This window comes from Triticum urartu, chromosome 1A, assembly GCF_056163025.1.
Source record: "Triticum urartu cultivar PI428250 chromosome 1A, HENAU_Tu73, whole genome shotgun sequence".
In the NCBI taxonomy this organism is placed as follows: Eukaryota; Viridiplantae; Streptophyta; class Magnoliopsida; order Poales; family Poaceae; genus Triticum; species Triticum urartu.
Genome location: NC_141873.1, coordinates 517,387,695 through 517,398,107, shown reverse-complemented (window position 1 = coordinate 517,398,107; position 10,413 = coordinate 517,387,695). Strand labels below are relative to the sequence as shown.

Below are 10,413 nucleotides of genomic sequence, written 5' to 3'. Positions count from 1 at the left end.
CACACATGCATATGAGTCTTCCTTCGAGCCTCATGGATATTGCAGACTCGAGAATCATTGCAGTTATAGCATGGAACATAAACATAATTATGAACTCGAAGATAAATAATATCATTTATTATTGCCTCTAGGGCATATCTCCTACAGTTCCATTCAAATCATGCAAGTTAGAGTCCAAACAAGAGCAAAAGTGTTTGGAAAAGTAGATACGACGGAGGCATATCAGGCGGCCCCTGCGGAAGGCCGTCGTTCAAAATGAAAAGGGTCCGGGTGTGCCACAGAGGCCTCACATTCTTCCAAGAGGTAAGCTTGCTTAAGACATGCCTAGGCATGAGTCCGGATTGTTAAAAGTCTCCTTTCATCCTTGATATCAGGAGGAGTACGCAGAAGACGGTGGGAAAACACCCAGTTAGCCGAATGTCCACCAATCCGGCAGTGGACTCGCCAACTAGGACGAGAGCCGATGCAAAACCAGTTCTGCCTCCTCAAGAGGACTCAGACAACGTATCAATCACGAATTCCAAAGTGGAGAGCGTGATGAATCACCGTTGATTAATGGAGGTTATGCGCACTCCGGCCTTTTCCGAGCAAGAGTTTACCGCACTCAGCTTGGTGGATGCATATATCTGAGCCGGTCGAGACGGACTTGCTGGAGTCATTCATCTGTTCTCGAAGGATATACAGGTAAAAGTTCATGAAATTTTTAATAGCCATGTGTCAGTAGCCCCCGAGACTTGAAGCAGTAAAGTAAACCTATTTAAGGATCGATATGACCCGCAGGTTCTTAGAGAGAGAAATACCGCGCTATCTCAGGAGCTAGAAGCGAATCAGGCACAACTTAATGTTGTCACCGGTGAATTGGCGGAAACAAAAAAGTCTGCAACAAGTGCATCCGGGAAGAATGAGCATGAGGGGGAAAAGACAAACAATCCGAAGAGATAGAGAGCTTAAGGGCTCAGTTATCGGCCGCTCAGAAGGAAAATGAGAAGCTGAAAGGCCACATGTTTAGTATGTCTTCCTCTCTTATTTAAAACCACCCTACATACCCATATGTAGTCCATAGTTCGGAATGTCATGACTTTGTTGCTGCAGGTCTGTTAACTGGCCATCCGGAAGAGGAAATATCCGGATTTCAAGGTGATGTGCTGAAGGAACTGTCTGTGGTACATGCTCGGGCCCGAAAAGCCATGGAGAGTATGGTGAAGGCATTATGCCCCTCCGATACCCCTCCAGAAAGTATGGAGGGCTTAGCAAACTTGTTCAAGGGTGCCCGGCGCCGGTTCGAGCTATGGAAGACATCCACCTATCGAGAAGGCGCAAGAGAAGCCTAGGCCATGGTAAAAACATGCTTCGCCAAGCTAGATCCCAATCACATGACCCGAGTGGGACCACGGGGACCAGACGGGGAAGAAATTCCAGTGAAGTTGGTTTATGACCAAGTAATGGTAGCTGCAAAGTACTCGTAGGAGGACTATAGTTTAGACAGTCTTATAGATGGGGTAGATAAGGAATAGGTGTTTGTATTAGTCAACATGTACCTTTTATCCGAACATGTGAAAATTTTGTCATCGCAGGCCTTTGGCTTTTAACCTCTGAACAAAAAATCGGTGGAGTGTTTCCGGATACTTTTTCGAAATGAAAGAAGTATGTATTATGTGCGGAAATCAAGCAACCCGGTCATTGTGCTCGAACAGACAAAATGTTTAGTTCAGGATGTATGTTATATTACATATGTAAGAAACATCTTCCAAGGAAAATAGGTCTGTTAAGGGTCCCTTTCCTTAGGTTGGCATGTTGGAATTATGTGTGCCGTGACATTGGTCTTTAGTACAGGAAAAAGTGTCCCATAGTATTAGAGGGGTCACCATGGTGTAACAATCTGTCGCTTGATTGCCGACCACTTATTCTCTTAAGAACGCTAGCTTTCGGCTTCACCCGTCTGAGGTACATGTCCAGATGACCCGGTTGTAACAATCGCAGAGGTGCTCCCTTTACGCCCTAGCCGAACAATCGGGAACGTAGGGCATAAACACAGGAGTGAGGCAACCCAGCTTGGCAAAAACTTAAGTCATAGAGGTGCATATGATGGCAAAAGGATGTCTATTAGCAAACAACACTTATATTGTGAGCTCCAGGCTCAAAATAATAGTAAGCTTCGGTTAAAGGAGCCCCCAGTCATGGTGGGATAGATACATTTAAGGATGTGTACCCCTCAAGTGTTCGGCTTATCCGAACACATCATGGAAATCATACCGAAACGAGAAAACAAAAAATAAATGAAGAGGAGAAAAAGGAACGAAAAATAAGTATAGCCAAACTTTATGCATAGAATCTTTAGAGCCGAGCAGCGTTCCATGGATTTGGCTCGAGGCGATTATCTGATGCATTACGAAGGCGGTAGGCTCCTCCTGTGAGAACTTTATCAATAATGAAGGGAACCTCCCATTTTGGTTTGAGTTTGTCCTTTTTCTTCTCCGGAAGGCATAAAACGAGTTCACTGACATTATAAGTCTTGGCCCGCACTTCTCTGCTTTGGTATCTCCGAGCCTGTTGTTGATAGAATGCAGAATGGGCTTTTGCAACATCGCGCTCCTCCTCCAGGCCATCTAGGTCATCCTGCCGATCAAGCTCAGCTTCTCTCTCTTCATACATGCGCACTCGAGGTGAGTCATGAATAATGTCATAGGGCAAGACAGCCTCTGCGCCGTACACCATGAAGAAGGGTGTGTACCCGGTCGTGTGATTGGGCGTTGTCCGCGGTCCCCAGAGTACGAAATCAAGTTCCTCGACCCAGTGTTTATCTGACTCCCGTAGGGATCGCACTAGTCTGGGTTTAATGCCGCTCATTATCAGAACCTTAGCCCGTTCGACCTGGTCGTTTGTTTGAGGGTGATATACGGAGGCGTAATCAAGCTTAATGCCTAGGTTAGCACACCGGTTTTTCACCTCATCGGCTGTAAAGTTAGAGCCATTATCAGTATTAATGTTGTGCGGGACACCATAACGGTGTATGACGCTGGATATAAAGTCGATCATCGGCCCAGCTTCGGCTGTTTTGACTGGTTTGGCCTCTATCCACTTAGTGAATTTATCCACCATAACTAGCAAATATTTCTTCTTGTGGCTTCTCCCTTAAAGGGGTCCGACCATATCAAGCCCCCAGACTGCGAAATGCCAAGTAATGGGGATTGTTTTTAGGGCAGTGGGCGGCATATGACTTTGATTGGCGAACAACTGGCACCCGACACAACGTTGTACAAGGGCATGTGCATCTTCTTGGGCCGTGGGCCAAAAGAAACTTGTACGGAAGGCCTTACTTATGAGGGCCCGAGCTGCGGCGTGGTGGCCACTGAGACCAGCATGTATTTCGGCCAAGAGCTGTCGCCCCTCCTCTTCGGAGATACATCTTTGAAGAACTCCAGTAGTACTTTTCTTGTATAGTTCTCCTTCATGAACTTTGTAGGCTTTCGAGCGTCGGACTATGCGACGGGCCTCATTTTGGTCATCAGGGAGCTCCCTCCTATTCATGTAGGCTAGGAAAGGTCTGGTCCATGGAGAAATGACAGCCATGATTACATGGGCGGAAGGTGTCATTTCAGTGTCCGAGCCCCTGATGATATCAGGATTGTGTTCGGCATCTGAGGGTATGATCGGCTCCGGACTGGTATTACCGCTTTCGTCCTGCCATACCACGGATGGCTTGAAGAGCCTTTCCACAAAGGTGTTATGTGGGACTGGGTCGCGTTTAGCACCCATTCAAGCAAGGATGTCCGCTGCCTGATTACTGTCTCGAACAACATGATGAAACTCGAGCCCCTCGAACCGAGCTGATATTTTGAGTATGGCGTTGTGGTATGCCGCCATCTTTGGATCTTTTGCATCGAAATCTCCATTTATTTGGGATATTGCGAGGTTTGAGTCCCCACGCACCTCGAGGCGTTGTATACCCATAGAAAAAGCCATTCGGAGACCATGCAATAGTGCCTCATATTCGGCCACATTGTTGGAGTCTGTATACATGATTTGTAACACATAACGGATTGTGTCTCCTGTAGGGGATGTTAGGATGACACCGGCCCCCAATCCGGCTAACATTTTAGAGCCATCGAAGTACATCACTGATGACCCACAAGTATAGGGGATCTATTGTAGTCCTTTCGATAAGTAAGGGCCTGTTCGTATTCACTCCACTCCGTCAGATCCTTAGCTCCACTCCCAGCTCTCAGGTTGCTAACTCCACAGGGCAAACGAGGAGCAGACAACTTGTTCGGCAACTAACTCCACTCTGCACTCTAGATTACAGGCTCCCCACAACACATCAAGCTGGTTTGATACTGGTCAATACGTGGATCACTTGTTGTGCCAATGATGCAACACAGTGCAGAAAAAATGCACAAATGTGCTGAGTTTACTGAAAATAATTCTGAAGTTTCACACATAATTTCTTTGTGCAAAAATCCACTTTATCGCACAAGAACGCTTCAGCATGAGTTTGCTGAAATTACATGATTTTAGCAACATAGACAAATAGGATTTTTCATAAGATAAACACAAACAAAGGCAGCATAAACACATGTACTTTGTAGACATCACTCTAGTCCAGTGGAGGTCCTGTAGAAACAATTTTCAACACATGAAAACCTTTATGCAATGCTGGTGATTGCTTGAATATAACCAAAAACATATATACTCTGCTTCGGATGGTTTCACCTACAAAATTACGAAATTTGTTAATAGGTACAGATACATATCAATTGTGAAAGGAGCAAATCATGTTGTCATTGAACTAGCTAAGAACATCTTCTGGATTCTAGACTTATGCATCTTGCTACAAGGAAATAAATGACAAGTAATATTGTGACTAATATTTCAGCTACTCACAAAGGCAGTGAACAATTTCGACATGTTTGGAGACAACATTGACTTGTTTAACTTTACTACCAGTCATCTATGAGAAAGCATGAATTTATCAAGAAAGGTAAAAACTAAAGAATTGTAGCAAATAAAAACACATGAATGTGGTAGAAACTAGTGTACTCACATTTATAGCAGAACTGGAAGTCACCAACCAAGAGCAATATCAGTTGCTAGTCTATTACAGAACCGGTCCATGTCTTTATCACTAGCCTCCGAGGTTGACGCATCCGATGCATTCGGAGGGATGGCATGCCATTGATACCTTGAAGGGATAGTTGGGACATAGTTGGGATCTCTGTCGACTCGAAGAAAGTGAAGATCCCCCTTATCATGATATCGAACGTAGTTGTGGAGGGTCATAGTTGCAGCCACTATCATCTTTTGAGTTTCAACTGAATAATTGGGCATCTTTAGTAGAATCTACCACTTCATTTTCCACACACCAAATGCTCTCTCGATCACATTACGCTTGGATGAGTGTATCTTGTTAAATTTCTCCTTAGGTGTTCTTGGCGCCACACCTCGTTGAAAATCAGGCACGTGGTACCTTTCCCCCTTCTAAGGTGCGAGATATCTAGGTCTATTAGGATAGCCCGCGTCCACAAGATAGTACTTACGTACAAACAACAAGCAGATTGCATGTAAGGCCTATGATTTGTTTACAGAATTTAAATAAAAGAAATTATTATAGGAACTACTAACCCTTTGGAGGATGAGGGAAGGTATCTTTGTCAGCTTCAATTGCATGATACAAGACACTGGTATCATGCATAGAGCCGGGTTGACCAACTGAAGTGTACATGAAATGCATGTCAAAATCACATATTGCCAGAACATTCTGTGTTGTTGATCCTGACCTTCCAATGTATCTAACTTGGTCGCCAGCAGGAATGGTAGCTTTGACGTGAGTACCATCTAGTGCGCCGATGCAGTCCTTAAGATGTGGATAAGCCCTTCTATCCTTTTGAATCCTTGGGTGCACACTACTAAAGTTTGGGTCCTTAGGTTTCAGGTAATCTGCTGCCATCTTAATCACACAGAGTAAAACCTCATGAAACTTCCGGTGGACTGTATCTCCTAAGTGCTTGAAACAATTTTGTGTTCTCCTATTAGACTCGCAACCCCCTAAAGTCCACAAGAACATTGCAAGCGCCTCATAACTGCTCATGAAACAGGTTGATTTGAAGCCATACCTTTTGACCAACAAGTCATGCAATTGAAAGAAGAGGCGTGCGTTCATCCTCAACATGGTATATGTTTCTCCAGGTGTTGACACAGTCTCTTGTAGCCATCCGAACCCACTGAGAATAGAATTCCTTGGGTCTGCCTTGATCAAATAGTTGTCACAGTACTTCCCTGCAAGTGTTGATGCACCGACATAGATGTTGGACATTGATTGGACATGGTGGCATACCCTCTTCCTCCTTTCTTCATAACTATCACTATCATTGTCACTATCCGATGACATCTGAACATACACAAGTAACAACAATTAGTACTTAATTATCAACCAGATTAGTCATAGCAAAAAGATAAGTAAGAATCATATGTAACATTAAAGACAAGTCATATGTAACAACATTTATCATGTAACCATCAACAAGATGAGTCATAGCAGTAATATAAGTAAGATTACAAGAAATATTACCGAGATTGAAGACACACAGCTGAAACAAGGTAAATGAAGACAAACAACTGAAAAAGGGAAGAATGGGACTAACATAGTAATGTTACAACCCAAATAGTCTTACAAGTAAACCAGAGTACATAATTAAGTTCAAACTTTAAATTAGTATTACATCCCAATAGGCACAAACAACATCAGTAGCATCTAATGCCCATACTTGGTGTTGTATTTCCTACGCAACCAATCTAAATGAGCAGCACTTTTCGTCATATGCAGGAACATCTCTCTCTGCTCTCGCTTCACAAATAGTTCACTAGCAATGAAATATTCATCACTGCCTACTATTGCACCGCACTCAACAACCAGATCCATCACAGAAGTAATCGATGAACTCTCTTCTTTCTTCATGTATGACTCAAAGCTGGATTGGGTCCTCTCTGCTATATCTCCAACCCTGGTTATCTGTTCCTGTATAACAAGAGATGTCTTTGGCTTCTTGTTATTGCCATCCACATACCTCCCAAGTCTCTTCCCTTTTCCATCAGCATGTGACTCACCTGTTTGGGTCTCCTCCAGATCAACATCTTGTATGTCGTCCACATTGAAAACAGAAGTTTCACTGCTAGATTGGGGAATGGTTCCTGAAGCAGGATTCCAGTGATCTGTACCATCACTCGTGATGTCAGCAAACATGATAGATAATTTATTCTCATTTTGAAGTCCATGCTTTCAGAACTTGCCACAGAGGGATGTCCTAAAATACAACAAAACAAAGCTTAATTAGCATCACTACTCACGGAACAATTGCTTATATGATAAGAACAAATAGGAAAAGTCACGACTCACTATCTTTGCTTTCTTCCACCATTCAGCATCTTGTTTGATGGTGTTTCTCTCATAGTCCCACCCACCACCGGTCTCCTTCAATTTGAGTTTTTTGAAATTGCTGTAATCAGTCTTCAACTTATCCCACTTGTTCTTCAGTTGGAGCCTGGTGTACTCCAGACCTGTTCTGACTTTGAAATCTTTTGCAACTTCCTCATAAGCATTCTGAGTCAAGTGCTTGTCTGGCCTATTGCCAGCACGCACTTGTTGGACAAAGAGCTCGGTCAAGATCGTAGTGTTATCATCATTCCAATCGGCAGACATTCTTCAAGAAAATTATACATTAATTGCAAGCATTACAATTTAACAGATATTGATGAACAATCATGAATCATGCTCCTAGTTACATACCAGCAAAGACCATGGTGAAAAAGAATCAGCACAGCTACTGTAGTACAAACAAATAACAATGTCTTAAGAAAATCCCGAAACAAATAATAATTTCTTAAGCAATCTCAATACTAACATATTTCAAAGACAAGTAATATTGACTCAACTGCACTAGCTAGAGTTTATGAGCATCGGAGCAGATATCATATCCTATTCTCTCGCTAAAAGAAAAATAACAGTTACATGTTATAGGCAGAGAAGGGGTTCACTAGCTAGTTCACTCCATCCATGTCAATCAAGGCAAATAAAAGAAACAGATGCAATACGTATATGTTTAAAACATCCATGATAATCATGCAGTGTGTATTTGTTATCTCTGAAGAAAAGGAAACTCTATCTATCTCTATGCTCTGTCGCTCATCCCCTTTCTATACCAACTCCCCTAATTCATCCCCTTCCTCTCAATGTCCTCACATAATCCTTGCAGGAATTATAGATATGTTGTACTACTACTTACTGGAATCAAGAACCAAGAATCAAGAACACCTGGAACTATTCAGGAATATGAATCAAGAACAGTAGAGGAATAAGGGCGAAGAGGAGATATGGATCTCACCTTGATGGATGTGATGTAGGCGTGGATGCCGACCATGCAAACGACGAATCCGAGCTGCCGGGGACGAGGACGAGGCCCTGGTGATCTCAGCCGCCAGAGGTCCACTCAAACCGTATTCCCTCAAAGTGGTTGCCGAACAGAAAAGCCGCCTTGGATGAGGAGGGGGGCGAGGAGATGGCGAGGTCGCAGGTGCATGGATTTGGCCGGAGGGGAGCTGGGGATCCGCAGTGGCGGGGTGGCGGCGGGCGGCGGCGCAGTGCTACGGTTCCATGGTCAGGGGAGGACAGGGGAGTCGCTGCACGGGGGAGAGAGAAAAGGATCGAGTGAAGCGGTAAGTTGTGCGGGGAGTGGCACACGGAGCTCGGTTTCGCTGACTCCGCGGAATTGAACTACGGTCTGGTCCGCTCCGCTCTTCCTACTCCGCGGAGTCGGACCGTTCGGCACTGCTCCGTCCGCTCCGGGAGCAGAGTCGGGGAGCAGAGTGAATCCGAACACGCCCTAAGAGTGTCGAACCCAATGAGGAGCAGAAGGAAATGATAAGCGGTTTTCAGCAAGGTATTCTCTGCAAGCACTGAAATAATAGGCAACAGATAGTTTTGTGATAAGATAATTGGTAACGAGCAACAAGTAACAAAAGTAAATAAAGTGCAGCAAGGTGGCCCAACCCCTTTTGTAGCAAAGGACAAGCCCGGACAAACTCTTATATGATGTAAAGCGCTCCTGAGGACACATGGGAATATCGTCAAGCTAGGTTTCATCACGATCATATGATTCACGTTCGGTACTTTGATAATTTGGTATGTGGGTGGACCGGTGCTTGGGTACTGTCCTTACTTGGACAAGCATCCCACTTATGATTAACCTCTATTGAAAGCATCTGCAACTACAACAAAAGTATTAAGGTAAACCTAACCATAGCATGAAACATATGGATCCAAATCAGCCCCTTACGAAGCAATGCATAAACTAGGGTTTAAGCTTCTGTCACTCTAGCAACCCATCATCTACTTATTACTTCCCAATGCGTTCCTCTAGGCCCAAATAATGGTGAAGTGTTATGTAGTCAACGTTCACATAACACCACTAGAGGAGAGACAACATACATCTCATCAAAATATCAAACAAATACCAAATTCACATGACTACTAATAGCAAGACTTCTCCCATGTCCTCAGGAACAAACGTAACTACTCACAAAGCATATTCATGTTCATAATCAGAGGGGTATTAATATGCATATAGGATCTGAACATATGATCTTCCACCAAATAAACCAACTAGCATCAACTACAAGGAGTAATTAACACTACTAGCAACCCACAGGTACCAATCCCGGACTTGGAGACAAGAATTGGATACCAAGAGATGAACTAGGGTTTTGAGAGGAGATGGTGCTGGTGAAGATGTTGATGGAGATTGCCCTCTCCCGATGAGAGGAGTGTTGGTGATGACGATGGCGATGATTTCCCCCTCCCGGAGGGAAGTTTCCCCGACAGAACAGCTCCGTCGGAGCCCTAGATTGGTTCCGCCAAGGTTCTGCCTCGTGGCGTAGTCTCGTCCGAAAAGATGGCTTATTATTTTTTCCTCATCGAAAGACTCCATATAGTAGAAGATCGCCACCAGAGGGCCACCAGGGGGCCCATGAGGTAGGGGGGCGCGTCCAGGGGGTAGGGCGCACCCCAAACCCTTGTGGGCAGGGTGTGGCCCACCTGGTGAACTTCTCGCGCTCAGTATTTTTTATATATTCTGAAATTGACTTCCGTGAACTTTTAGGACTTTTGGAGCTGTGCAGAATAGGTCTCTAATATTTGCTTCTTTTCCAGCCCAGAATCCCAGCTACCGGCATTTCCCTCTTTACGTAAGCCTTGTAAAATAAGAGAGAATAGGCATAAGTATTGTGACATAATGTGTAATAACAACCCATAATGCAATAAATATTGATATAAAAGCATGATGCAAAATGGACGTATCAATTCCCCCAAGCTTAGACCTCGCTTGTCCTCAAGCGAAAGCCGAAATCGAAAAAAATATCCACATG

The 10,413-nt window shown here is 44.1% G+C and overlaps 1 pseudogene; it reads right to left on the bottom strand.

Annotated features, from left to right (window-relative positions):
- Positions 1-6,748: 6,748 nt before the first annotated feature.
- LOC147992132 (L10-interacting MYB domain-containing protein-like) lies at positions 6,749-7,693 on the bottom strand (annotated as a pseudogene).
- Positions 7,694-10,413: the final 2,720 nt, after the last annotated feature.